Source organism: Lissotriton helveticus, chromosome 3_1, assembly GCF_964261635.1.
Source record: "Lissotriton helveticus chromosome 3_1, aLisHel1.1, whole genome shotgun sequence".
Classification (NCBI taxonomy): Eukaryota; Metazoa; Chordata; class Amphibia; order Caudata; family Salamandridae; genus Lissotriton; species Lissotriton helveticus.
This window is the reverse complement of record NC_136061.1, coordinates 2,011,507,502-2,011,533,100: the sequence shown is the minus strand read 5'-3', so window position 1 is coordinate 2,011,533,100 and position 25,599 is coordinate 2,011,507,502.

The window sequence follows — 25,599 nt, the reverse complement described above, 5'->3', positions numbered from 1 at the left end:
CCTGAGGGCACCGAGGTCCCCGAAGCCTCCCCATTGGAGGATCGCTTGCTTACTGACTTCATGCAATCCAGCGCCACTTCCCTTACATATCGCAAGCTATTAAATAACCTACCAGACCCCATGAACAAGCTGCAAGAGAAATGGGTGGGCGAGTTGGGAGACATGGACGAAACGGACTGAAACGCGGCACTGGCGCCCCCGAAGGAAGTGGGTATTTCGGCTAGGTTCAGACTGGTGCAGCTTAAGATACTGCACCGGATTTATTACACAATGACCACACTATATAGGCTCCACAGGGTGGACCACCCATACTGTCTTCGAGGGTGTGGGGAGGAAGGCACTTTTCTGCATACAATCTGGGAATGCCCGGTTATAATTGATTACTGGAGGCAGGTGATGCGCACCATTTCCCAAACGCTAGAGGCATCCCTTCCACTGGAACCCCGTGCATGCTTAGTGAATGTGTGGGCACCTAATGATCTCATGCGCCACGGTCAGCTTTGGGCCATTGTGGGTATTATGGTTGCGAAAAGAGACATAGCGCAGAAGTGGGGGGCGGCGGACTCGCCTACTTTGGCGCAATGGTGTAGAAACATGGATACACTCATGGTGACGGAAAGGGCGGTGTATAAGATAAGGGCGAACCCTCGAAAATGGAATAAAGTATGGCTGCCGTGGAACAGTTACCGAGGGCATTTGTGTGATCCATTGATGGAGGATGATATTGATAGCTCAGGAGATGAGGGGGAGGAGGACTGAGGGCCAGATGTAGGTCGCCAATTACCGGTCGGTAACGGCCGAATTCGGCCGTTACCGACCGGTAATTGGAATTTGAGATGTAGGTCACTCAATTTTACAGAATCTGTAAATTTACCGATCGGTAAATTTACCGATTCTGTAAAATACCGAGTCGGTATTTTTACCGAATCGGTAAATTTGAGATGTAGGTGGGACTCTTCTGAGTCCCACAAGCCTTACCGAATCGGTATTTTACCATCAAATCCTATTTGATGTTAAAATACTGATTCCGGTGTGCATGCACATGTGTGCATGCACACCTCTGCCATATGACAGGCAGACCTGCCCTTGGGGCATGTATGCCTGCCACATGGCACCCGAGCCTGTTTTGAGGGGGCCAGAGGGTGTCAAAGTGACACCCCCTGCACCCTTGTGAAAATCGGTATTTACCGATTCTGTAATTACAGAATCGGTATTGCCCATTGATTCCTATGGGCTGCAAGGCCCATAGGAATCAATGGGCAATACCGAATCGGTATTTACAGAATCGGTAAATACCGAATCTTAACGATTCGGTATTTACCGATTCTGAAATACCTACATCTCCCCCCCCTCTATTTTACCACCTCTTAAATACCGATTCGGTATGAATCGGTATTTAAGAGGTGGTAAATTAAAATTACCTACATCTGGCCCTGAGTGTCTTTACCAGATTGACATGAGAGGAGTTAGCGCAGTCAGTAACTGATTAGAAGCGCTGAGGGGCTGAGGTGCCAAGGTATTCAATGGACCTGAGCCGAGCAGCCTTTGTGCGTCCACATTATTGTTACCAGTGTCGGAACGTCGTCCACACTGCCACAGACACAATTCAACAAATGTATAAGCTATTGAGTCTTTCAGTTTTGTTACGGTTGTTATAAAACAAAAAGTAAGACGTCATTTGATACTAAGTGAGCGATGCCAATACAATCGATGCTCATCCAAGTAGCGCCGCCGGACCCATGGTTGTCGGCTGAAGGGCTGTGTATTTTTTCGATCTTTGGTTATTTTATTTTGTCGCAGCCGGCCTCAGGGTTGTAGGCTCATCGCTGTGTATTGCTACCAACTGTTAATAAAGGTCTTACGACAAAAAAAAAAAAAAGTTTATTTGGAGGACCAGTAGGAGTACTGCACAAATGGATTACTTTTTGCATATTTGTGGAGACAGTGGCTGGCACCTCAACTCTGTGATGCAGTGATGAAATGGGGCATTGATATCCTGGCATTATCTAATATATACGGTGCCCAAATGTAGCCACTCCATCATGGCAACAAAAAACTATAAGTATTATGGAGAGAGATTGCAGTCCTCTTTTGATTATAAATGTGAATTGACCAATAACTATGGATCATACGTGCTTTTTAAAATGAATTATTTACTGCATGATGTTTTATTCTATGAGGTCTTGAAGAAGGCATTCCGCCGAAACGCATCTGCCCTGAATAAATAATGGAAGCAATGCCTTGTGTGAGTGCCACGTATTTCTTGGAGCCTGATAAATATAGTTTTTGTACCACTTTCCAACACTAAATGAGGGGCAAGGATAGTTCAAACATGGAAACAAAGAATTATGCAGAGAACTAAGAAGCCAAGACGAGTCGTTCCTTTTGCTTGTGTTTTTCTTTTTATTCTGTTCTTCTTCAGAAAATACCGACAAGCACAGCCAATGAGTTTAGCCTAACTATAGGATTCTTACAGGGCCAAATTGTATATGGTTGCCCTTAGATCCTGAAGTTGAAAAGCACCTTGTTCAGTAAGAGATAAGCATCCGTTGTGTACTAGTACGGGTATCGATAATGAAGATCCCTGTTGTGGAAAAAAGGTATGCGACGTATTAGGGCATGTAAATCTTTCTGCCATAGCAACTTGGCCAATCACTGCATTAATTGGACATTTCTTAATAAAAAACCTGGATTTTGTGGTTCCATTGATACTCGTACTTCTTATCATTTCCTCAACAGGATTCTTCGTTGTAAATTCTCTTATTAGTGAAGGACGAATTAACGCCGCTTTGTAAATATGGTACCCTGCCACACAGTTTTCAGCATGAAAGGAGCGAGTAAAGGCAGGCATTAGATTGGTGCAACGAGGAGGAATACTTTCGTTTTTCTCCTTGTTTTTGTTTTTCCTTTGTGTGCTGAACACTGTAGCACACGTAAAAAGAGCAAAACACCTTTAATGATTCCTTAAGTGCAGAAAGGTGTCCCTTCCTGCACATAAACGATCATTAAATAATGTTGATTTGCTACTTCTATGTGCGCTGTACAATGCAGCACACATGGAAGTAGCAAATCGACATTACTGTTTGTTCATGTGCAGGAAGGAACACCTTCCTGCACATAAAGAATCCTTCCCTTGCACTATGGCCATAAAATGTTAATTGAACAGCCAATGAGAAATATGTGTCCCCAGGGTCTTTGTGTTGTTTTAATAACTGACTTAAGAGCGCTGGCTTTGTGGGAGGGCCTCCAGGCACAAAGGCATTAACCTGGCAGTTGCAAAACCTAGGTGACGCAAGCGGGCTCATTGTATTAAACAGATGAGCAGAAAAACTCTGAGAGGAAGGAAGAGAAAATCAGAAAACAACTGCAGGCGACCTTTAAGCATTAACACCATTGAAATGTTGCAAGGCTTCTGTTGGCTTGTGTGTGCTCTTTTCAAATCCTAGTTTGCATAGCATAGCAATGTAAATAAAGTATCAAGCAGCTGGTCCCTGGTGAGCGAGCAGCTGCTTGTAGCAGGGTAATTTGATGTCTTGGTTTGCCTGGCTTTCCCTTACATAGAATTCTCAGTCCCCTCCACCACCCCGTCAGTGACCAGCCTGCCAAGGAAAGATGTATCGGGCCTAGATGAATAGGCGACATTAATGGTGTTCTAGTGTCACATGGTGAGAATTTGCGTTCTGTTTAATGCCTCTCTAAAAGTGCCCAAACGGATAGTAGAACAGGATGTATGGAAAAGAGGCGAGTATATGTATCATGGGAATGGAGACCGGATGAAGGCAGTGGTCCACCCCAGAATGCTGAAATTGCATTCATTGGAGAGCCAGTGCTTTGTATGTGTTCGTTTTAGGCCTCTGATTGGCAGGGAGACAGGGGCCAGAAAGGTTATAGAAGGAATAGCTGGACTCTGCAGGATGGAATCAGGAATGAGATCAGTTAGGAGGTGGGAACGGGGTATAGGGATGACAGTGGCAAGATTCAGGGAATGAAAGAGTTAGAAATCATGGTTAATTGTTGCAGCAATCCTTCCACAGATGGTAGTGGGCACTCCTTCGAGGCAGTATACTAACTCCACTTTCTTTCTCACAATGTCTGCCTTCAGACTCCTCATACAGTTTTTCTATATACAGCTGCATAGGGATTGTGGTGGGTGATTTATGCATTTCTACCTAGAACCTCAGTGTCCAGGGAAGAGGGAGTCATCGAGGTTAACATTCCAGCTGTTCACACGGACCTGAAGGCTTGGTGGTCCTTTCAAAAAGCCTACTCCGGCCTGGAGAGGAACTTTAATGTTCAAGAACTCAAAACTTGGTGATCTGTTTCTCTCTACATTGATGCACCTTCTGTTTTTATCCGAGTAAGGGTTTAAGATCATGTTTTTAATGTCTTCGTGTTAGCAGGGGTCATGTGGAACACAAAGACGCATCCTTCTCTCCAGGATTTCTGGGGGAAAAGCAAGAAAACACATTCGGAGAACATTTGGAATACAACACAATAAAATAATACTAAAAAAAAGGCTTTTGCGACCTCGACCGATTTTAGAAATATCATCTGGTGATGTACTAAGGGCCTCATTTATGAGGCCGTGCGTCACTTTTACGCCGCCGGTGCGTCACTTTTTGTGACGCATCGGCGGCGTAAAACATGCCTCCTGTTGCGCACTATTTACAAAGTGACGCATCTAAGCAGATGCGTCACTTTGCAAACCCCTGCGCTACATTACACCTGCGTCAGGTATAATGTATGCAGAGGGGGCGTTCCCCCGCAAAAAGCCTCGTAATAGTGACGCAGTGAAATCTATGAGATTTCACTGCGTCACTTTTAGGACGCTGTTGCATCAAAATCTTGCGCCTGCCTCACAGCAGGCGTAAGACTGACGCAAGCCCTTTCACATGGGGCTTTCCCCATGTGAAATGACGCATTGCTGGAGTTGCGTCACTTTTGTGACACACTCCAGCAATGCATCACTTTTGCGCTTACAGATGCGTCATACTGTAAATATGACGCATCATTGGTCTCGCAAGGAGGGCGCAGTGAAAAGTGACGCATCGCTGTTTTCACGCAGCGATGCGTCACTTTTCATAAATGAGGCCCCAAGTGTTTGTGGTTTCTGTTTAAGTTGTGAGAATTACACCCATTGAGTTTAGAGCGCAAACATAACACTAGGGTGCACGGTGTTTTAATTGTCGGCACCCATTGTGGATGTTATAAGTATTTTGTATTGTTCCAGAGGTTCTTTTTCTTCTTCCCTTTTCCTAAAGAGGCTTGACTAAATGGGCTGAAACACGTCGACTTTCTGGATTTGGAGAAGTCCGATCAAGCATAATAGCGTCTATTTCAAGATTGTGGTACACACCATTGTTTTTCGAGGGCCCTTTGTTCCCTTATGGGTGTATTTGTCCTTGACTACCCCTGATATGTACTGCTCAAGACAAATATGAATTGCAGCCATACTGATAATTTGTTTGGAAGAGAGAATAAGCACATTTATATGTTTTTGAAATGTGTTGTAGGATGTGTGGAATAACAAGTTTTGTTTTGTTCTATTTGTTTGTTTGTCTGATAAAACACACCTGGTACTTGGAGATGGCCTTTGCTTGTGACTGAAGTCATACAAATAAATGTTGTTTTGTATGGTGACATACAGTACTAGAGATTAATTAATACATTCACTAGCAAAATCACAATATTATCCGTTCCCACATATTACTTTTTTTGTATGTGCCATACCTTATGCCCAGGTTGAGGTGGGATTAATAGGGCAAACTACTATTTTGTTGAGCTGCAAGCAAATGTCTGGCAGGTCCATAGGACCCCCTCACCCCATTCAGAGTGCTGGCATGAAGGGGAGTCCTGAGTTCCGAATGGAGGTCCAATTCCTCTGACTCAGGAAAGGGCAGCAATCCAGCAGATTGGCAGTCCTTTCAGCCTGCACTTTTAAGAGGAATTAGAGATCCCCTTGCAGATGGGTGCAGTGAGTGACTGCACCCGCCTGCAACAGAATGTCTTGGGGGTTTACTGATCCCTTTCCAGAGGACTGCCATCGGGGTCGCACTGAGGGCATGCCACCTTTTTGTGGTGCAGTTTCAGTGTGCCACCTAACATCTTCTTTATTTTTACACCCAAGTCTATAATATAGCACAGGCACAGAGGTAAAGAGATTCCCTGAGGAAAGAACGAACATCCTCTTAAGGAAGCGCTGGTACTACATGTGCTCCAGCGCTATCTGTATTAATAAAGGGGCTGCAAAATCATCTGCCTTTTCTTCTGTACTACCAAAGTGCCCTTGGGGTGCACAAAATGTGGGCATCCATGCCCGTTGCACCCCCGGGGCACTTGCTATATGAAGGCCTGAGGACATGTAAAACTTAAAGTACATGTACAACTTTTAAAATACACTGCACCCTGCCCTCTGGGCTGTCCAGGGCCTACCCAAAGAGTGAATTATATGTATTAAATAAAAAGGAAGGGTTGGGCCTGGCGAAAGCTTTATTTTGCTGGGTCAAAATGTCAGTTTTAAACTGCATACTTAGACTGCAGGCAAGCGCCTGCAGCCCCTTCTGTAAAACCAAAGTGACCCTGGGATGCACAAAGTGGACACACATGCCCGATGTGCCTCCAGGGCATTCTCTGTAATATGGCCCTAGGTGGTCAATCTATAAAGCAGTAGTATTCAGGTTTACTATTCAACTATGACTCTAACAGTGACGTTGTCTTGCTTCTAAATGCAAAAACTTACCAGATGATTTCATGACATCTGATTACTAGATAACTTCAGGTTACTAAGGGCACAGAGTTTCAGTCTTGGATTTTCATTTGACATCCTTATGCATTGTAGGAGTTGTGATCATGGATCACTTCAGTTGATCATCCTGGAATAGCACACCTGGGGTCATATTATACATTGTGCCCCATTTGTACAAAGGACATGTGCCCCCCTTTGTGGCTCCCGGGGCACAATTATATTATACAGGGGGCTGCAGATACTTGCGCATCCCCTTCTGTAATACTAATAGCGCTGATGCACATGTTGCATCACTTTCATCATGAGAGGGCGTTCGCCCATTTGCTTGAGGGCTTTGCCCCATGCCAATTGGGAAATCATATTGCCTCTCTGCTCACGCCATATTATGGCTGCGGGCACAGAGGCAAGAATGCCTGAAGGAGGCACACTGAAAGGGAGCCACAAAAAGGTGGTGCACTGAAAGTGCACCTTCTAAAGTCAGACCTGTGGAGGATAGAAAGGGGGTCCCATGGACATCCGAGGCATCTACGTGCAGGTGAGTGCAGTCACTCACTTCACCCGCCTGCAAGGGGATCTCTCTCTCCTCGTAAAAGTGCAGACAGGTTACCGCCTGCACAGTGAAACACGGAGCAGCTTTTAAACAGCTGCTCCATATTTCACTTGAATGTGCTACCCTGGGGGCAGCTGAGTTCGAATCTGCTCTGGGGCATCACATAAATTGTAATGCGGAAAACTGTCCGTCTGGCATCTTTCAAGGCGCAAACAGGGAAAGTGCGCTGTATTCATTTATATGGCCCCTGAAAGAAATTATGATTAAAAAAGGAAAGTATGGCTGGAATATTGAGTCCTTGGGGAGATGGAGCCATAGGTAATCTAGAATCTTTGGGGGACATGGTGCCTTCTGGTAATCTAAACAATGTTACCTCAAAAGACAGCATCTCAGAAAAGCATAAGTGATACTAATACTATGCTACTATTTGTATAATAAACTGCAGAAAGGTGAGTGAAGATTTAGAATCCTAGGAGTGTTGAATGACTTGCTACCAAGGTCCTGATTTATTGCCCGTTCTCCGGATATCCGGAGGTACTGTGGAAAAACAAAAGTTTTTTTTTTTCACTGATGTCCTCTCAATTAAGGGTGGGCGTAGTTCGCGAAGTAGCGCTACGCGAAGCTACGCGAAGTGCACTTCGCACTACGCGAACTTCACGTAGCACTACGCGAGCTGCGTAGTAGCATGTTCGCACTGTGCAAGATGTGTTTTCAATGATTGCACAGTGCGGACAAGCATCCGGCACTGTGCAAGCATTGAAAACGGCATCTTGCACAGTGCGAGCTGTAGTTTTCTGCTGCTCGAGGAGATTATTACTCGAGCGGCAGCTTTCTCAACGCGAACAGGTAGTTTCTCATTGAGAGCGGTCGCGAGCATGCGCAACCACTCACAATGAGAAACCTGACCTCCTCGCGTTGAGAATCTCGCCGGGATGTCATTTTGCTTGCTCGCGGTCGCGAACATGACGTTCAGGACCGCGAACAAGCAAAAAATGAGCGCTGCACTACGCTACGCTGCACTACGCATGTTCGCACTGTGCTACGTGCCGCTCGCGTAGTGCGAAGTTGCAAAAACTTCGCAAACTCCGCGAGCGGAGCGGAGTGCTTCGCCCAGGCCTACTCTCAATGAGGAAACAATTCCTTTCCCTCTGTTCCCCTCCCCTGCCTTACACAGGTCTCCAGGGACCAAAGTGAAGAGGCAAATGGCAGGTGACCTTCCCACTCACTTTCTTTCGCCTCTCTCTGGTCTGCCCATACCCCAGAGAGGCGGGTGAATCCAAATCTCAGCCTTCCTCTGTCAGCGCGGGTCTGTGTAGACCATCACTGACAAGTGACTCGAGTCTGTGCTGACAGCCATCCCCTCACAAAGCCTGTCAGCACAGCCCTGTCCTCTGCCCCAATGGAGCACAGAGATCATAGATTTGGGGTGGAGGGTGGTGAGGGATGCTGTGGAAGGTGGTGGGGATGGTGATAGGGTTCCAGGTATTGCACCTTTTAAACATTGGGATGGGTCTGGTGGGGTGTTTTCAAACATAGAGGGGGAGGCAGGCAGACAGCTATTTTAGATATTAGAATGGGGAAGGGTTGTGTGATGGTGGAATCGCACAGTGGCAGACTGGTAACTATATTTTGTGTGTCTGGGAGGGGAGAGCACTAATGAGGGTGGTAAGGGTAGGTGACAAGATGCAAAGTTACATTTAGTGCCAAAGAACTAAAGGAGTTGAGGCCATGTTGTGAATGGCTTCCTCTTGATCCACTGGGGAAGATGGTGGAATGGAGCATACATAACTAGAAGTTGTAGAAGGGGTCTATAATACAGAGTTTTCTTCCTCGAGGTCAACGTAACATAGGTAACTTGAACTTTGCAGTTGTTGACGGCTGAAAGCCAGTCTGATATCCAGGATTGGTTTCTGACTTGGTTATTTCTAATCAACTGAGGTTGGATGCATACAACAGCTTTTTGCGGGGCTGCTAGTGAAAGGCCAGATGACTGAGCACAAATGCTCTTCATTTAAACTCTAAGTAACTTGTTCATGTCTGTCTGACTTCGGCTTGTTTTTTATTTTTTTTTCGCAGCCCGCCTGACTTGTTTCCAGCAGGCAGTAAAAGAGGCACTGGAAGACTGCCTCTTCTGCCTTCATTTGTAGGTCTGATTCTATGGCATGTTTGAATGTCTAGATTTCAGCCTCTGGGCGGAAAGCTATAGAGGGTAGACATCTAATCTTGTGTGGAGGTTTGTAAGGAGCTCTTCTGGCTGGAGATTCCCTGTGACTGAGCCTGCAGCCTAAATGGGGCACACAGTAGTCGAGGCCCTGATGGAACAGGTAGGCTTTCACACTCAGTTTCCTCCCTGCCACGTCAGCAGCTCTTTGAAGCAACGCTAGCAGTTTCTTATTGTCTGACATAAGGTGTGTAGATGACTGTGTTGCTGTAAAGTTGTATATATACAAAATGAGGGAGGGTGATCCAATTAGATCAGAAGGGCAGAAGTACCACTCAAGGGGAGTGGAAGGTCCAGCCACAGTCCATGCCCTAAGAGAGTATGTATCAAGAAAGATGGACAAGGCTGTTCCTAGTAAGGGTTAGTGTTAGTGTGCTGGTCACAAGGAAGTGGGGACGTGGTGGTTGACGTGTGCAAGCCTACCACTGGGTATCCATTATGTTGGATACAGTTGCCTCACACACCTTTGCAGGTGTCATGCTTCATCATAGGCAGTGCTCCTCGTCGGGTAGGCGGTGCAATCCCCGACGGGCACACCTCAAAGAGGGGCTCTTTGGCGGAGATCTTTTTATCCAACTGCCTATGGGTAAAGTGCGGGTGTGGGGCCAAGGGGTTGTAGACAAGACAGTGACTTAAAATGAAGCAAAGGGTACCAGAAACAACTTTATTCGGGCGGTCCCTTGCTTCAATTAAAAATAGAAGCTAGTCTGGGTTTGCTGGAAATTAATGTTTCCTGGCTCTAGACTAGACTAGGAAGTGTAAAAATCGGTCAACATGTTTCTCGCTATGGTACATTGACACGCGAATCAACAGGACCTATATGGTGGAGTCTAAAAACAATAAAGCCTATGCCAGTATCATATGCTCATTTCCGGTTAGGGGAATGTAGTACCTCTGCGGAGAGGGGTAAGACAAATGCCAAGGACACAGGAGACTTGAGCCTTAGACACAGAGGCCTCATCCCTGATGTACGACCTGCCGGGCATTGATGTTGCATATAAATCTTGACCCTTAGGCAAGGAACAGAGGTACTACATTCCCATAACCGGTAATGAGCATATGATACTGACATAGGCTTGATGGTTTGTTTATCACTGTATGTCGCTCATTCCCACCATTGCATTGCCTCTCCGACACACATTCACACACAATACTGTAGAGTTAGAGCTCCAAATCTCCTCATTTTTAGTCAGACCCCTCACCTATTGCCAATGTCTTTCTTCACTTCTCCTTGCACTGTCCTTTGTGGATGCTGAGCCTTTTTCTTTCCCCCTCCCCCCGAAAAGACCCAGCCATGGCCTGCCCGCTACCAGTGACTTTGGTCAGGTTCTCATCTTATACTTTGCCAGATCCTTTTACCTAAGAAAAATGAGTAGGTTAAGCCAGTGAATGTAATCGGACGACTGAAGGAAGGGGTAGAAAAAGATATCAACATATTCTGGATCTGGTTGGGAGAAAGCTTCCCTTGCTTGGAATAAATTGATGTAAGACCAGAGTACTGGTCGTCTGTGATGCTGGACAGCCAGACAGGGAACCCTTAATATTCCTCTCTGTAGCCAAACAGAAGAGTGAGTGAATCCAAAATAGAAAATGGCAGGGAGGTATGGGAGCTGAGGAAACCGACGTGAAATGTTGAACCTGTGGAGGTTTAACTTAGACTATGCCTGGGCCAGAACACAATGCAGGAGATAGAGGACGAAAAATAAACAAGTTTGTAGGAATTCCTCTATAATGGGGGAAGCATGTTGAAGGCAAAAAAGAAAGTAATCTAAATGTTCTGTCATGGACTCCCCTTCTGAGAGGCCACTACCGAATCCTTCCCTCTCCCTTCAGTGCCCTGCAGAACCACACTTTAGGAGACGATTGATAAAATAAAAGTATAGATGAGTAGTAGATGTACTTTGGAGAGCTGTTGTAACCCTGGTTCTAAGGAAGAAAATAATGTAGAGCTTAATTGCTCAGGTGAGGAGTAGCATGATTTAGGTTCCAGCTGTATAGTAAACAGGAAAAGAATATCACATTATGGAAGTTATGATAGTTTAGGTGCCCAGAACAGAAATGTTCAACACTATCATAAACCTAGAGTGTGGTAAGTGGAATAGCGCTCCATCAGGGAGAGACGAGAGCTGAATGCCACACAACAGCAGGAGGAGAGCTGACCAAAGTGCAGGACCCTAAGAAAAATAAAGTTCACAACAGCAGAGAAATGGTGGGAGGAATGGAAGATGTGGCTATTGGTTTAGTCATTCCTGAGGCACTTCTTTTAGAAGGCATCTTATGAGCCAAATTCTGCTCTGGTGTTTCCAAATGTACATGTAGAGTGCTTCGACTTACTTATGTATATGTGAACAATTCACAACCACAAATCAAATCAGGAAGAGATCTCTCTGACTTCTGGACACCACGCTGTAGTGCAAGCTTTCCAAAAATGTAGCCCCCAGAGAGATTTGGTCCATTGGCACTCAAGAGTGTCTTGTGTAGCAGCGTTCACTCCCCCGATAGTCCAATGTTTCTACACATGCCTTCCAGTGGGACCACTCATATATGTCTCAGGAGACCTAGTGCATGTCTTGGTAGGTCACATTGTGACAAGACGTCAACAGAGTGGTAAACATAACTCCCGCACCAGCCCCACTCTCTCCCCTTTGTGCCCCTCTGCATAATACCCCCTTTGCTTTGTAAATAAGCCAACATACACGCTTCTTGTGGTGGTCATTTGTTGGCCGCAGTTTTTGTTAGGGGTACAAATCGATTTCTGGGTACTCAGTACCACCTTTATTCAGCTGTCCATGGCAGTGTGGCATGACATACTTGTACACATTATTTCTTGATAGGTGATTTGGTTGGGTTTGCTTTGATATCCTTATGACGGAGGGGTGGTGTAGCCATTGTCCCGGAGTTAGGCCCAACTTGCTGACTTGTTGGACTCCTGTTGTGCCCTGTCAACCGGCGGGGGCTGGGCTGCGAGTGCCGTCTCCGTTTGCTACCCCTCTCGGTACGCCGACTCACCCAGCCGTGAGGCATCATAAGGTGAATGGTCCTACCCGCTGTCCTACGGTCCCCTCGCCCAGGCGTGAGGCATCCTAAGGCAAGTGGTCCTGTCCCAGCACACCGCCCTCCGGTATGCTTCTGTGCCAACCATTGTCCCTGTTGTTTCTCGCCACGCCGCCAGGGAGGCTTCCGTCTTCCTGGGGGCTCCCCTTCCCCATGGTAACGCCTTATCTGCAACCTGCCATGGTCATGGCGCCCCACAAATTGCTCCAGAACATGCACATGCTGGCCTCGGACGGGTGTACCCCATCTTGTGCGTCGCACTCCGGGCGGCCTGTGTGAATGAGCCCATGCCTGATTGTCTCCAGCCCATTGAACTTGCAGAATTTGCTCACGGTGAGGTTCAGTTTCTTTCGTGAGTTCTCGACTGCTTTTGTGGATTCCGCCCCTCGCCATTCCCTTCGGTTGATCAGCTCCGACCAGATCACCGTGGTGCTTTGAAAGGCTCTGGCGGTTTCCGTGAGATTTTTCTGAATGTTGTGGAGGAGGGCTCGCCTCCCCAACTTAGCCAGGTCGTTTCCCCCCAGGTGGATGATCAGTATATCCAGGCGCCGGGCCGCCTCTGCCAGCAATTCCGTCAGGGTAGCCGGGAGCTGGTCCCATCTCATCCCGGGTCGACCGTACCAACGCACGCATGTATCGACTGGCCGTCCCTCCCGCTTGTGGCGCCCTTCTCGCCACCAGGCGTGCATCCTGCTAATGTACGAGTGGCCTACCACCCATACCAGCCGCGGTTTTTTCCCTGCTGGGGAGAGGACACACAAATCTGTCCCTCCCCCCAGCTGGTCCTGCTGCCCTATACTAGTTGCGGCCTAACATACGTGCGGTACACCATTGACCGCCATCTTCCTACCGCTTGGATCCCTGCCTAGCTCATGCCCTCCTGTGCGGCTGTTGTGGCTGCCCCTGTAAGAATGGGACCCGAACCCTGCAGGGGCAGCCCTGCTTTGCTGAGCGCGAAACGCAGGATCGCCTTAAACTGAAATCGGCTAAGGTGTGACCCGTCTTGGTGCTTGAAGAGGGGTTCCTCACCGGCTGGGCGTATGGCCATGTAGGCCATCAGGCAACAAACTGCGCAGCAGGTCTGGTCCTTGATGCAGTGCAACTTCACTAACGCCCCCTTGCCCGCCTGATCTGTTTTTGACCGTCTGAGCAGTATCTCAACTTCCCCCGACCTTGGTACCACATTGCCCGCCTGTAGGCAGTGACTTGCCGCCCCTGTCTTGGCTGGTGCTACCAGCTCACTGATTCTGAACGCTCCGAAAAAGGCAGTGGAAAATGCCGCCTTCAATAGGTGAAGCTCAAATGTGTCTCTCGCGGTGCCCTCCAGCGCCTGCAGTAGCGTGCCCAGTTTGCTGTAATCTATTGGGCGCCTGCTGTCCTTCTTTGTGCCCTCAGCGTGCCGCCAACCCTTCATGGCTGTCTTAATGTAGTGTGATGCTATGGGGTCCTGCCCTGTCGCCAGCCTACTGTAATGCGCTATTGCGGATAGGTGGGCGCTGGTCCATTACCTGGATTTGTTGGCGTTGAAGGCCCACCTCAGCTGCCCTGCTCGTTGCCACCGCGTCGCTCAGTGACCGGATGCCGCCTATTTTCATCACTGCGGTGGCGTACTTCTTATACCTCTTGGCTGCCTCTGGGGCGAGTGCCTGGCTGATTAGTTCTGACAAGTCGACCCCGCCAGGTCCCAGAGTTGGTCCGGAAAGGGGGTCATGGTCTGGTCCGCGCTGGGGGCTAGCTCCCTGAACTTCTCCATTCTCGCTCTGGATAAGGCGTCCGCCACTTCGTTGTCTACTCCCGGGACATGACGGGCCCTCACGTCTATGTTGCCCTCCAACTGTAATTTAATCAGTCGGTGCATTAGTCTCACAGTGTCTGCACACCTGGCTGTCCCCCTGTTGATTGCCTGAACCACCCCCTTGTTGTCGGACCATAGGTTCAGCTTCATACTTCGCAGGGAGCGCCTCCATATTGTGAGTGCAACTATGATGGGGAATAGTTCTAGGAAGGTGATATTGCTGGTCACCCCCTCCCTGTGCCATCTAGTAGGCCATTGCTCTGCACACCACTTGTCACCCAATATCGCGCCGAACCCTGTGCTGCCTGAAGCGTCAGTGAACAAAGCAATCTGTTTGCTGGTGACCCAGCCTTCCCTCCAAATCAGTGTACCGTTGAAGTCTTTCAGGAAGGTGTCCCACATGAGCAGGTCCATCTTGACCGCCCCCCTAACCTGACGTGATGGTGTTTCTTGGTCACCCCGCATGTTAGTTGTGTCAGTTGCCTGGCGAATGCCCTGCCTGTTGGGATCACACTGGCTGCAAAGTTCAGCTTGCCTATGAGACTTTGTATCTCCCTAAGGGTAGCCTTTTCGCGCCCACAAAGGCCCTTGATTTCTGCCCTGATGTCTGCCACCTTCTCCGGGCGGAGTCTGGCTGTCCCGGCGAGGGTGTCTAGCTCTATGCCCAGGAATGTCATGGTTGTCGCTGGGCCTGCTGTCTTCTCTGCCGACAGGGGGATGCCTAGCTCGCCTGCCAAGCCTTCAAATGCTACTAGTGTGCTCTCGCATACTGTTGATCCTGCTGGGCCTGTGAAGAGGAAGTCGTCCAGGTAGTGCAGCTTCCCTCCCGCCGGGTGCCTGTCATGCAGTGCTCACTCTACAGAGGTGCTGAACATTTTGAAGTAAGCACAGGCTACTGAGCACCCCATTGGCATGGCCTTGTCGAAATATACCTGCTCCTTCCATTGGAAGCCCAGCAAATGGAAGCTGTTGGGGTGGACGGGGAGTAAACGAAAGGCGGCCTCTATGTCCGCCTTTGCAATGAGCGTCCCTCACCCGGTTGCCCTAACTAGGTCAATGGCGTCGTCTATGGATGAGTAGCTCACTGAGCATGCCTCGGCGTCAATCCCATCATTTACTGACCCGCCGTCGGGATAGGATAAATGGTGTATCAGCCGGAATTGCCCTTGCTCTTTCTTGGGTACGACCCCCAACGGGGAGATGACCGCGCCCTTGCGCCCCTCTGGGGGGAGAGGGCCTTCTATTCTGACTAGGGCTTTTTCTTTTTCTAATTTCTTAGACACCACACCTGGGTGTAGCAATGCCGATTTTAGGTTCCTGGTCCGGGGGGGGGGGGGGGGGGGGGGGAGGGATGGGTGCCCGAAAAAGGGATGGGGAAGCCTGCCTCAAATCCTTGAACTAGTGTCCTAGTGTCTGTTTTGTTGTGATACCTGTTTGCTAGCCTGCGTAGCTGGTGGGTGTTGATAGGGGACCCTACTGCTTCTTCGGCTCCTTCTTGTCTCCTTTTTGGCCCCTTCTACGCTTGCATGCTGCTGCTGGGTGCCCACCCCCGCATTCTGAGCATGTGTGCTGGAATTTGCATGCTGCTCCATGAGTACATTCATTTGCCTCAAACTTCCAGCATATTGCTGGTGCCCCGCTGGCCTGCGCTGTCTTCCACGTGGAGGACTGTCTGGACCTCTGAAAAGTCCGCCCCCTCCCTTTGTGGAAAGCTGTCCGAAAATGCTGCTCGCTCCTCCCTGCCCATGACCTGGCCTCTTTGGCCACCATCATTTTATGGATGAAGCCGGATACGTCCTCCTCATTCCACTCCATCTCAGGGTGTATCTGCATCTTGAGCCTAAAGCCCTTGTCATACTCGCGCCATGCATTGCCTGGAAATTGCCTCTGTGCCCTATGAATGCTGGCCTCATATAGCCATAGGTCCGCTGCGCAGCGTGGGAATTTCTCCACTATTATGCACGCCATGATCCTGAATGCATCTAACCAGTTGTCGAAATTCCTATCCTTTCGCTCCCTTCGCCTCTCCCTTATATCCTCATCCTTCTTATCGCATGTCGTTAGGTCAAGCCCCTCTAGCTGTATTTCAAGAAGGGAAAATATGTCTATAAATTCTTTCCTCCATATCCTCTCCTTTACTGCTAATGGTATGAGACAGGTCAACCCTGTTGCTCTTGTGGTTATGGATGCTGGTCCGGGGGATGGCCTCGTGTAAGGGTCAGTTGCTGGGGGGGCTGTTGCGCTGCTGCCTAGTGTGCTTGCATACCCCCAGGCCGCCAGAGGTGCCCTGCCATCTCCCCTGGGCCCTGCTGTGCCCTGCACCCCTAGCGCCTGTGCGCGTGCCTGCCCTGGATCAAGGAGATGCTGTCCTATCTCCTCTCCCTGCGGGGCCGTGCCTGCACTGCCTACGCTGAAGCTTTGCAACAATAGCGGTGTCATTGATTTTATGCATTCCTTCACAATTTCGCTAATGTGCTCATCATTAGTTGCAGCGTCCCTGGTCTCTGCGCTGGGTCCCGCCGCCACCGTTTTGGCTCCAGGTTGTCGGGCTTTCTTCTGGGGTGCCTTTTTTGGTGGTGCCGCCTCTGCGAACTTGGTTGGCGTCTTCCTTGTCCTCTTAGCGGCCTGTGGGGCGGAGTCTGCCTGACGTCGCCCGCTTGGCCCCTCGTCGCTGTCGTCGCCAGTCGCAAAATTGTCCATCCAATTGCTCCCATGTTCCTGTGATGCCACCCGCATTCGCTTTAGCAGCTCGCCCAGGTCTTCCTGCTGCCGCTTGTTGCCTCTCCGGGACATTCTTGGTGCCCTTTCCTGTCACCTGCTTGCTGTGGGGGTCAAGGACTGCGGGGTGCTGCCGCCTCCAATATGCACCAACCTGCGCCCTGCTAGCGGGGTGCTGCCGCCACCAATATGCACCAAGATGCGATGATTTTTTTGTTTTTCAAGGAGTTTGTGCGTGTTTCCTCTTTTGCACTCCCGGAGGGGGTGGGGCTAACTAGCCGCCTGCTCGCCCACTTTCTCCTGTCCTCGTTGTTGGGGTGCTGCCACCGTTCTGCTTTTCACCAAGGTAGGCTGCGTCGAGGGGGGGGATTATTCCCGCGTGAGGTGCTGTTTCCTTGTTGGCGCGCCTCACCCTTGCCCTTCTCCTGACTCAGTTGCTCAGGGATGCCGCTTATTGCTGAATGCCCCCGCTGAAAGGCCGAGCCCGCCTGCCTGCCCGGTCCTTAATTCCGCTGTGCTCCTGTCCCCGCTGCTGGTCGTGATCTGGCCTGACTTGCCCCTCTCGTGTGCTGCTGCCTCGGCACCCCGCCGCTTTTCTCCCCTTTTGTCAGCGGCGCTCGGGCAGCGAAGCGGGTGCCGGGGGGAGACTTCAACTATGTCCGAGGCTCACCTCGCTGCTATGTCGGGGAGGGGGCTCTCTCCTCTACGTAGCTGCTGTGCCAGGGCGGGAGTGCCGGTGGAGCTTGTCACGATGCTTTGGCTCTCCCAGTCGATCTCCAGCTCATCGCGATGCCCTGGCTCTCCTCAGCTCCCGATCCGATACCCGACGTTGCCAGGCCTCTCTTCCAGTCCTGCGGTCCGAAGTCGGGGGGGGTCTCGGCGCCTGGTCCTGGGTCCGGGTGGCGGCGTGGTCGGAGTCCTTTCTCTCTGCCGATCCTCTTCTCATGCAGCACGGTGCTGTCCTCCGCCGTCAGCTCAACAATTCCTTCCTCGTGCTGCTCCCCCCGCTCCAACGATAGGAGTCCTGTAATAAAGCTAGGACACCGTGTAAGGTGCTAAACTTATTTATTGCTTACAGGAGCGCCGGGGCTGGCTTCCTCTAGCCTGCGCGCCAGAGAATCAAGTCCCCGCCTACCACATCCTGTGACGTGGTTCCTGTTCCGCTAAAGGAACACTAGAGCGCTACCACATCTCCCCCCTTTATGCACTATAACCAAATGTACTAAGTCTTACTTCCAGTCCATTTCATAGTCCTTGAATCTCTCAGGTACCTTAATTCTCCTCCCTGCTCGAGTCTCCACTCTCTCATTCATTCTCTCTTCTCCCGTTGTCTCGTTCTCTCTTCTTTCTCTCGTCCCTTCTACTTCCTCGTCCTTCGTCTTCCTTTCACTCCCTTCTTCTCCTCTGCTTCTTCCTCCCGTCGTTTCACTCCGCTCTCTTTCTGTACCTGCCCTGAGTCCTTCTGTTCCTATCTCCTTCCTTCCTGTCCTTTCTTCACTTTCACTTTCTCCTTCCTCCAAGACATCCTCTGTTCCTTCTTCCACATCATCTTCCCATTTCAGTATCTTGCTGCATTTAGCCATTCTGTCCATCGACCAAATCTTACCATCGCTCAGGAGAGCCGATCTGGCGTAGGGTTCCACCACTTTAAGGGGAGGTGAGAACTTGCTCTCTCCCTTTCTCTTCATGATGGCCAACTTCACCCTTACCCAATCACCTTTGTCCAGTTCTGTGCTGTGAGTGTTCCGTCTTCTGTTGTAGTGGGACGTGTAGACTTCTTGAGCTCTCTCCAAATTTTTCCTGACCACCGCCGGTGACCACTTGCTCTGGACAATCAACTTCCTCCACGCTGCATTGTCCTTGGTGAACGCTTCTCTGCCTCTTAAGATCTTGAAAGGGCTGTAGCCTGTGCTACCCGGTGTGATCCGGTATGCCCAAATCATCTTCTCCAACTCCTTTTCCCAATCCATTCCATCTTCAATGGCTGCCTGTATGGTGCCCATGATCACCCTATTGAAACGTTCCACTTGGCCGTTCCCCGCCGGGTGGTAGATCGGGGTGTGCTTCACTTCAATTCCATTTCTTTTGGTGAAGGCTGTCCATTTTTCCGAAGTGAACTGGGGTCCATTGTCGCAGGTGATGATCTTTGGGATTCCTTCGCTGACAAACGTAGTGCGCAAAAACTTTATCACGGCTTCAGTGTCCACTCGCTCCAAGATTTGTATCTCAGGCCATTTAGAATACCTATCGATGGCAACCACCACATATTTTTGAGTGCCTTCCTTGTTCAGGACTGGCCCCATTATGTCCACCGACAACATCTCCCACGGTCCATCTGGAATCGGAAACCTTCCCAGCGGTGGTCTCAACATGCTCTGAGCTTTGTCCGACTTTGCACAAGACTCACAAGAACGCACATGTCTTTCCACCTGCGCGTCGATGGCAGGCCACCAGTATGCTTGCCTGGCCAAGGCTTTCGTTTTTGTGATTCCCTGGTGCCCTTCATGTAGCAAGGACATCAGTCGTTCCAACAAGTCTCTGGGCGGTACCACCTTGTCCCCTCGGAGTAAGAACGTTGGATTTTCAGCCAAGGACAGTTCCTCTCGGACTTCCCAGTACCTCTTAAGTTCCTCCTTTAAGTGTCTTTTCTCTGGCCAGCCGTGAACTACATAACTCTTTACCGCTACTAAGTCTGTATCTTCGCCGTATGCCTCCTCCCATTCCTGGGCGCTTATCACCTCTTCAGTGTCCTGGATGGTGGCTACCACGTACCCATCCCAATCTTGTCTGTCCTCGTTCCGTGCTTCTTCCATGGCGGCTGCCCTACTTAGGAAGTCGGCTACTTTGTTCTGTGGTCCCGGGATGTGCTCGACTTCATAAACATAGTCCAATAGCCTTAGAGTCATCTTGGCTATCCTGGGTGTAGCGTGGTCATGTCCGCTGGATGTCAGCACGCGAACCAATGGCTTGTGGTCAGTTCTCACGAGGAATTTGGCGCCCCACAAGTATTGTCTAAACTTCTCGACCGCCCAGACCACTGCCAGCATTTCTTTCTCTACCACACTGAACTTCTCCTCATTGGGTGAGAGCGAGCGGGAGGCGAAGCTGACAGTCGACATCTCTCCTGACTCCTCTTTCTGCATCAGTACAGCTCCCAAGCCTCGATCGCTGGCGTCTGTGGTGAGAATAGACTCCGCTTTGGGGTCGAATCCTTTGAGGGGAATGGCTGTTCCCATTTCCAGCTTGAGCGCGTCGAACTCGGTTTGCTCATCCTTCCCCCATTGGAACCTGTTCCTTTCCTTGAGCAGCTGTCGTATGTGGTGTGTCTTTGTAGCGAAGTGAGGAATGAATTTGCTGTAGTACTCGGCCATTCCTAGGAATGACCGAACATCCTCTTTCTTTTCCGGGGTGGGTGCTTCCATGATGGCTCTCATGTTTGTTTTCTTCGGCGTTATCCCTTTCCCGCTCACCTCATGTCCGAGGTATGTGACTGATTGGACGCCTAGATTGCATTTGGTCCATTCGGCGGTCAATCCACTGTCCTGCAGCTTCTGCAGTACCTTGTGAAGTTTCACATTGTGTTCTTGCCTCGACTTCCCCATCACCAGAATGTCATCTTGAAAGAAGAGGACGTCTTTCATGTCTTTCAGGAGCTTGTGCATGATTTTCTGGAACACCGCAGCGGCTGAAGCTAGGCCGAAGGGCATCCTCACGAACTCATAGCACCCGAATGGCGTGATGAACGACGTGAGGTGGGTGCACGACGGATGGAGTTTGACCTGATGGTAGGCTGACGAGAGGTCCACCGTGGAGAACCAGGCGACGTCCTTCGTTTTCGCCAGCATTTCACTGATGCGTGGTAAAGGGAATTTGTCTATGACAATGTTTTTGTTTAACTCTCTTAAGTCCACGCAGAGACGTACCTTGCCATTGGGTTTTTGGGCTACCACCAGGGGCGACAGCCACTCTGCGCTCTCTATTGCCCTTATGACTCCCTCTTTTTCTAACCTTTCTAGTTCAGTTTGTACCGCCTCCCTGCTGCGGAACGGGATGTTCCTCACTTTGTGGACGACCGGTACTGCTCCTTCTTTCAGTTTGATGAGATGCGTGTACTTGCCCAGCTCACCGATCTGCCCGTTGAATACCTTGGGATATGTCTTCCGCCACAGCTGCACGTCTTCCTTGATTTCCATATCCATGAGCAGGATTTTCTCTATGCCTCCTGGGTTGAGCTGGATCCCCAAGGCTCCCTGGTCCTTCCAACTCAGTACGGAAGGGCCTCTCTCTGCAACGTACAGCTTGCACTGCGCATGACGGCCTCTAAATTCAAACAAGAGCGGGCAGTAGCCTAGCATGGGGATCTTTTGTCCAGTGTACGTTACCGGTCTCACATCCATGGGTAGGAGCGCTCCTTTGATCCTCGATGCGAAGTTGTCTTCCCACACCTGCCTCTGGACGATCGAGATGGGCGCTCCACTGTCCGCGATCATCTCCAAGGGTATTCCTCCTATGTGCATATCCAGCCTGGGCTTGTCTGAGTTGGAACCATCCATCTCCAGAATCTGGACGTCAATGTACAGGAATTCCTCCTCTTCCCCTTTGTCGTCCTGATCGCTGTAATCGTCTCGCAGATCCTGGTCCACCAAGCGCACCACGGCATTCTTCGGTTTCCTGCGACACACCTTCTCGTAGTGTCCAAAGATGTTGCAATACGAACATCTCACTTTGAAAGCAGGACACGCCTTGTCGTTTCCTAGGTGGTTATTGCTCCCACACCTGTAACACTGGTTTTTTCCTATCTTGTGTGACTTGCTGTCCACCTGTGATTTGTTGGGGAAATCAGCTCTATTTCCTCCCTGGGTCTTCCTCGTCTCATTTTGCCTCCAACGGTCGTTTCTGTTTGGCGCCATTATTCTACACACTGCTTGCGTTTCCTGGGCGTCTCTCTTCGCCGCTTGGGCGCACCTTCTCGATAGTTCTGCTTTCTTTACCATCGCCCAGATTTCCTTGAGTGGAGCGTCGCCGTTCACCCACAATTTCTCCTGTATGTGGGCACTAGAGGTATGCATAATTATTTGGTCTCTGATGAATTCATCCAGCAGTCCTCCAAATCTGCACGTGGCAGCGAGCTTTCTCAGCGCTACAACATATTCATCCACTGACTCTCCGCTCTTCTGCTTCCTCTGAAAGAAGTTAAATCTGTCAATGGCGACGCACACCACAGGCCTGTAATGTGCGTCTAAGTCTTCGATGGCATGGTCAAATACCTCCGTGTCCGTTGCGGCTCTTTCCCCTTTCACGATCGTGTCATAGATCCTGAGCCCTTCTGGACCTAAGTTGTGGAGCAGAATCTTCTTTTTTCTCTTACTCGAGAATGGGGTGTCCCCTTCTTCTTCTAGCGCCTCCAGATAGTTAAGGAAGTACCTCTTCCAGTCTTCCCATTTCCTTTCCGGTTCTCCGCTTTTCGTGAGGAATGGAACTAGTTGGGTGAGGGAAGTGCTCTGGCTCGCCATGGCTGGGGCGTTTCCTCTGGGCTTTGGTACAGTGACTGTTTGCCTGGACGGACTCCCTGGGGCGTCTTGCTCTTCTCCCTCGTCTTCTCTGTGTTCTCCCTCGCTGTCCTCCTCCAGTCCACTCTCTTTGGTGCGAGTTGTGGCCCGTGTGCTGCCTTCCCCCTTCTTACTCGATGGGCCTGCGGTTTCCGCCAGCGTGCACCTCTTCTCTCTGGTGCAGGGGCACTTCCAGGGCTCACCGTGATGTTGGCCAGGTGCTTAGGGGATCCTCGTGGTGACGTCAGCAGCCTCGCAGTGCTCACTACCCCCTCGGGATATAGGATCTTCGGGCTGTGGCCTTTCCTGGGCTCTGGTAACTGTGTGGGGTCCCCTTCTGGCTTGTGTGCGTTTTCGAGCGTTTTGGCGCCCTTTCCACGCTCTTTGCTGCCTTGCCGGCTCCTCTGCCGCGCTCCGTGTCCGTTTTTTCGTTCCTCACGCTAGATGCGTGCAATTTAAGGGGTCGCGTGCGTTCGGGTATTATTAATCCCGACTCGTCGCCATTGTAATAAAGCTAGGACACCGTGTAAGGTGCTAAACTTATTTATTGCTTACAGGAGCGCCGGGGCTGGCTTCCTCTAGCCTGCGCGCCAGAGAATCAAGTCCCCGCCTACCACATCCTGTGACGTGGTTCCTGTTCCGCTAAAGGAACACTAGAGCGCTACCACAAGTCCTCCTGGGGGGAGCCGTCTTTTATCCCCCCACCCCGCGAAGGTGGCCGTCGTTCGCGACATACCCCCCCATTGGGCCGTTTCAATATTGCCGGGGGCCCATTGGCCGGGGGGGGGTGGGCGCCGCCGTGGCTACCGGGTGGGGTGGTGTGGGGGTTCCACCCCGCTTTGCGCGCGCTTGTCGCGCTGCAAACCAGTACTGGCTGGAGGTGTGGGGGGCTTGGCGTCTGTTATGGCGCCGGCCTCTGATGCCCCCGTTGGCGGCTGGCCTCTGCAAAAAAGCCAGAGAAAGCAGCGAGGTTAAGCAATTCGACGAACTTTTCTTTATACTTCAATTAACACTGCAGACACAAACATGCGGTGGTATGGATGGGTTCTTTGGAGACTCAGATGTCTAGAAAAAACGACAAGAAGAGAAAATAAAAATAGACAAAGGCTGCATTGGGTAAACCTAATTCGAGGTATCAAGTATGAAATGAAAAACGACATTTAGATTGGTGGAGAATGATGCTTGATGAGGGATATCTGTCTGGCATGCTGCAAACATTAACAGCCAGGAATGCTCCTCATTCTCACAGTTTGGAACCCTTCAATATTTGACCCATAAGGCTCCTGGCTCTACACACAGCAGTGTTTTACGAAACAAATAGATGATTTAGGTAGATTGAAAAACATGCATCAACTTCCTGAAAGTCATATTTGATCCCACGGAGTAACCGTAGGCCTCATGAATAATTTTCATAGTGGAAGTTAACCTTGTGGAATTTGAAGTGTATTAACATCCTTGATCTAAATGAGTCCTGGTTTGTGACGTTATGACTAACACTTCCACGCAAAATGCCATTAGGTCTGTATGTCTGATTGTCACGCGATAAAGAAGCACTAACTGTTCTATTTAAGAAAGTGTTATCCCCATTGAGAGATGTCCAGTTCGAATCTGATACCTTTGGTCAATGAATGCTCGAAAAAATGATCTGCCGCTGCAGACATGCTGTTCTTTTAATCATTGCGTTAGGAATTCTGATACATTCTACTTAGTTATTTATTTATTATTTCTTAAGGGCACACATGCCTGGGATGTCAAGTCGTGATGAATGCTCACGGAGCAATAGAATAAGTAGTAGGTTTCCAGCAGTCTCCAATTGCAAAGCTGTGGCGAGGAGTGGGAAAAACGCAGCGAACTCTGCGGATGGAGTCGAGTTTACCGCCCCCCTTGATTTGTGCCTCTAAATCCTGACATCATGAAGTGGATCAGGCGTGCAACGGCCATAGGGCTCAAAGGGCATCAGCACCACCCTTAAACTACCCCCTCACACCCCGTGGTGTGTGTCATCCTGGGCTGAGACAGTTTCCCGGGCACACACACAGACACTTTTGGTGCTGCTGGAGGCTGGCTGACTGGCTGCCATCTTATTGCAGCCGCACTTGGGTGCTTCACAGCTCTTTAAAAGATCATTTACTTGTTAACAAGGTTTTGTTGTTTTTGCACCCCTCCTTAGAGCCCCTGTATCTCAACTCTGCCTATTGCTGGAAGAATTAGCCCTCCCTTCCCACATTTTTATTAGCCTCCCCCAAAAATGTGGCTCTAGTTGTGCTTCTGATTTGGATTGAGGGAATCGTGGGTACAGGAGGTTCAAATATGTAAAAAAAAGTATGGGGAAATCTATAGGAAAATCTGGTAAAGCTTTCACATTTCTGCAGAAAAAGGAGGAGACAGCGAGCCAAACCTACATAATCTGCTGAATCTACTTTGAAAAATCATATGAATGATTCTTAGACAAATGCAAAAAGGAGCGAAGGACACCACACTCCACTCACTGAACACATTTGCATCGTTCCTTGTTCCTTGAATGTTTAATAAACACACTAACTCCTTCATGTCTGCACACTCACACATCTTTCCTCAACCTCCCTTTGCATATTTGTCAGCTCCCACACACACCTTTTCTTAACCTCCCTTTGCATATTTGCACATCTAACTCTGCACAAGTGTTCCATTCAGTTTTAGGAGTCACTGGGTGACTCAGTAAAGGGCTGGCGGCTTCTCTTCCTACAGCTAGTTGTTATACAGGTGCACACTGCTTCACTAAGCCTGCAGCTCAGAATAATGGGTGCTTTTAAGATTAAACAGTCCCCCATTCCATGCAGCTGCTATTAAAATAGCATTTTAAATTATGACAAACTGGATCCGACAGACGGATAAACTACATGTAATTTTCAAATTTTTAGAAATCTGCGCAAACTAACAAACTATCCTAAATATGTGGAATTCCAAGAAATATTATTTAACCACAAA